The sequence below is a fragment of the Pteropus alecto genome, unplaced genomic scaffold (genome assembly GCF_000325575.1).
Source record: "Pteropus alecto unplaced genomic scaffold, ASM32557v1 scaffold479, whole genome shotgun sequence".
NCBI lineage: Eukaryota > Metazoa > Chordata > Mammalia > Chiroptera > Pteropodidae > Pteropus > Pteropus alecto.
Window position 1 is genome coordinate 42,550 of NW_006492031.1, and position 4,774 is coordinate 47,323.

Genomic DNA, 4,774 nt, shown 5'->3' on the forward strand with positions numbered 1-4,774 from the left:
GAACCTAACCTTACTTTAAACCTTAACCCTAAATTCAAACCTAACTCTAACACTAACCATAACCCTAAACATAAACTCGACCATAAACCAAACCCTAAACCTATATCTAAACTTAACCCTAAATATAACCCTAACTTGAAACCTAACCCTAACCCTCATTCCAACATTAATTTAAGGCCCAAGGCTAATGCTGACCTTAAATCTAATCATAATCTCAAATCTAACTTTAACTCTAAAAGTAAGCATGAATCTAGCCCTTACCTCAACCCTAAACCTACACCTAACCCAAATTTAAACCCAACTGCTAAACTCAAAGCTAACTTTAACTGTAAACCTAATCCTAATTCTAATTATAAATTCCATGTTAAACCTCACACTAATCCCAACTATAACTCTAACCTTAACCTTAACCCTAAACCTCATTCAAAACAGAACCTCACCCTTAATACTAATACTAAACCTACCCTACCCTAGCTCTTACTCTAACCTTAACCCCAATTCTACTTTTAAACCAAACCCTGACCTCAAAGGTAAATTTAACCCTAATCCTAAACCTAACCACAAACTCAAATATTAATTAATTCCAACTCTAAACAAAAACATAACCCTAATCACATCCCTTATCCTAACTCTGACCTTAACCTTACCATACCTTAAAAACCTAACCTCATACTCAAAGCGAACTCCAACCTGAATCTGAAACCTAACCCTAATTCTAAACTTAATTTAAAATCTAATCCTAAACTTATCCTCATGCCTAAACCTAACCCTAACCCTAGCCAGAACCCTAAGCCTAACTGTAAATCTAACTCTAATTACACAGCAAACCTTACCTCAAAGCAAACCCTAACTCTTAACCTACCTCTAACATGAACCATAAATGTAACAAAACAATTAAACTTAAACCCCAAACCTACACATAAACTTAGCCCTTACCCTAATCCTAACACAAACTGAAACCAAAACCCTAACCCTAATCATGAATCACGCCTAAACCTTTTTCTAATCTAACTCTAACTGAAAACTTAACCCTTACCCTAAAACCTGAACTCAACATTAAATGTGAACATAACACAAATTTAAACATAAACCCTAACCTCAAATGCAAATATAACCCTAATACTAATCCAAAACATAATTATGAACTCAACTTTTTTTTTTTTAAGGCGAGGCAACCTCACTGATTGCAAGGAGCTTGTCAGCTTACAATCCCAGGTTGACCTCACTGATTGCAAGGAGCTTGTCAGCTTACAATCCCAGGTTGACCTCACTGATTGCAAGGAGCTTGTCAGCTTACAATCCCCCTGGTCTTCCTAGGTGGTCTCCCATCCAAGCACTAACCAGGCCCGACCCTGCTTAGCTTCCGAGATCAGATGGGATCGGGCTTGTTCAGGGTAGCATGGCTGTAGACTAAACTCAACTTTTAACCTAACCCTAACCATAAGTGTAACTCTGATTTGAACCAAAACAATAGCCATAAACCTAACCCTAACATGAACCTAAATACTAATCCTCACCAAAGATCAGACCCTAAGCCTAATGGTAACCCTAAACCTGTTTGAAACCCAAACTGAACTTCAAATGTAACTGTAAACCTAACTCTAAACCCCAGTCTAAAACTAGCTCTTACCCTAGCCTGAACACAAGTTCTAATTGAACCCTAAACTCTGACCTCAAAGCCACTCTAATTCCATTTCTATTTCTACATGTAATCGTTACTTTAACCTAAGCCTAACACTAATCCTAATGCTATCCCTAACCCAGCCTTTATTGTAGCCCTAAACTCAATCCTAATCCTAATTGAAATGAAACCCTAACCCCAAAACCCTAACTCTAACCACAACCATAATCCACCTTAACTCAAAAGCAAACCCCAAACTTAACAATTGTCCTAAAACTAACACTAACCAAGCCTTTACACTAAACCTCACCCTAACACACACCCTAAACCCTACCCTCAAAGCTAACTCTATTTATAACCCTAACCCTAACCACAATCAAAACCTCAACCATAATCCTAAACCAAATCAAAACCTGACCCTAACCCTAAAACTCATACCAAACCTAACCCTAAGCCAACCCTAACATGAAACCTACCTTCACCCTAGGCCTTACCTAAGCCTAAATCTAAACCTAACCCTAATGAAAACCCAAACTTTAAACTGAAATCTAACTATAACACTAATTTTAATCCTAATCATAAACTCAACCTGAACACTAACCTAATCTCTAAACCCAAATCTAAGCATACTATAGCCCTTAATCTAACACTGACCTTAACTCAAAATCTAACCCTAACACTAATCATAATCCTAACCCTAATTCTAAATTTAGCCCTTCCCAGAATCTCAAATTAACCCTAATGCTAAACAGAACTCTAAGATTAGTTTTACCTAAACTAACCCTAAACCTAAGCTGCATATTAATACAATCCCTAACCTAAAAGCTAATTCTAATAGTAACCCTAAACCTAACCATAATCATAAAATCAAACTTACACTTACTATAATCAAACTAACCTTAGCACTTTACCCTAACCCTAATTAAACATCAATTCTATTTAAAAAGCAAACCTGACACTTGAACTTAACTATAAACCTAGTTCTATGACTATCCCTCCTTAATCATGAACTAAACCTGAAATTTAAGCCACATTCTAGTCTGAGGACAAAAAAAAAAAAATAGTTTGCTAAAAACAAGGTTTTGTGATGGCTTCCCTCAGATGTTTCATTAGATATTTAGTAAAACAACTTTAATTACCTTTGAAAATTTCTCATGCTTTTTCCTTTATTATCTTGAGGAGTGGACTCATTGATTTTATGTTTCTTTAAAAATATGAATATCCAAGTACAATGCATTTAAAGTGAAAAGACTTACATAAGACTAAAGTGTCTGGGGGTATTGAAATGTGTATTTGATGACATGGAGTATTGTGTGTCTGCTTAAGCTTGAGAGTGAATCAGTCAGCGTGCATCAAGTGTGTGCTGTGTGTATCAAGGTCTAGATAAGTATATGTTTCCTATAATTTTCCCAACAATGATCAGTAGTAATTTGGGGGGCATAGGTATAAATGTTAAGTGAAAATTATGGAGAATATGTCAATACTCTTGTGATGGTTTACACAATAACAGATGATTACTAGACTTGTGTGGTGAACAAGTTGTAAGGTATGTAAAAATCAGAACACTATATTGTACAACTCAAATCAATATAATGTACATCGACTATGCTTGAACAAAGTAGATGAATTTTTAAAATGTCAGAAAAATTAGATAAATAAAATAGGTTGAAAGAAACTTTCCCTCTCCTCATACGAAAAGTACTAGATTTGAGCTCCATGAGTTGCACCCCCAGGCCCATGAGAGGACATGCGGCCTGTCATGTGTGGACTACTTTGAGCTCAGGCTTGCTGGCCTGCGCAAATCAGGGCAGAATCCATATGAATACAAGAGCTGCCTCTCCTCAGGAGGAGGAAGTCTCACCCAGCCTTTGGGACTAATGGAGGCCCTATTTACCAGAGACAAAATCTTGGTCTAGGGCCCTGGTAGCTGAGGAGGGCACTTGGCTGTGGCTTCTGTCAGATGTTTTGTTTTGTTTTGTTTTGTTTTTTAAATAGCAGAGTCTTTCATTTCCTAAAGGGTTACTTTATGCTCCATCCTTTTCTTTCTTGCATAATATAAACAAGTTGAAGTCATTGTGATGATGGGGAAATGAGTGTCCCATAAGAATTGCATTTCCAGTAGACAGTCTTAGAATTTGATTTGTAAGCCATAAAGAAAAAGTCTAGTTAGCAACCCTTCCCATACCACTAATCTGCTTTACTCTCTTCATCTTCCTCACATCTCTTCTCTGACTTTTTTAACTGTAAATTTTGTTCAAGCATAGTTGGTATATAACCTTATATTGGTTTGAGATGTACAATATAGTAATCTAACTTATATCTATTTTACAACGTGTTCACCACATTAGTTCAGTAATAATCTGTCACCATGTGAACCATCCCAAGAGTATTGACATTATGTTGCTCACCAATTTCACTCATTTTTTATACCTATTCCCCAAAAATTAGTACAGATTTTTATGGAGAAAATTTTAGGAAACATACATTCATCTAAACTCTGCTATATACAGCACACACTTTATGCACACAGACTAATTCATACTCACACTTAAGCATACATACAATACCTTAATGTTATCAAACACATATTTCAAAACACCTAAACACTCAGAAATTTTCATACAAACACACAGTTGAAGAAACACTCACACATCTCATACCCAGAGACATAGACAGGCAGTGAAGACACCCAGCCAGGCACTCGTGTTCAGTCAGAGTTTCACTAACTTCAGGAAATGGAATATCAACACAAGTCCTGCAGCAGGATCGTCTGACTTAGATGGGCCTTGGCTGTCTCTCTCTGACAGAGACACATAGAGACTCTAGAAGTCAGGTATCTATGCTTCTCCCTTCGGCGCCCTGTGGGCCTGGGACTTGCTTGGTCTCCTCAGCCCTCTGGCTAGCCTTGCCTCAGGATGAAAAGTAACATGGCTGAGGGAGGAGGCATGGAGTTCGCACTTTCTAAGCCACAGGCTAGGCTAAGAAAAAACCACCATATTGCATTCCCCTAGCACTCAGGCCCCTGCTGCCCCAGCCTGGCTGGGCAGTGGGCTTAACAGAAGCCAAGGTCCTAAGAGCTGGGGCACTTGGTTGGTTTGTGCCCTGAGCCCTGCTGTTCTGGTGAAAGGTATCCAAGGTGAGGATGAGGAAGGA

The 4,774-nt window shown here is 37.9% G+C and overlaps 1 pseudogene; it reads right to left on the reverse strand.

Moving 5' to 3' along the window:
- Positions 1-1,290: 1,290 nt before the first annotated feature.
- On the reverse strand, positions 1,291-1,411 carry LOC112473528 (annotated as a pseudogene).
- Between the last annotated feature and the right edge of the window lie 3,363 nt (positions 1,412-4,774).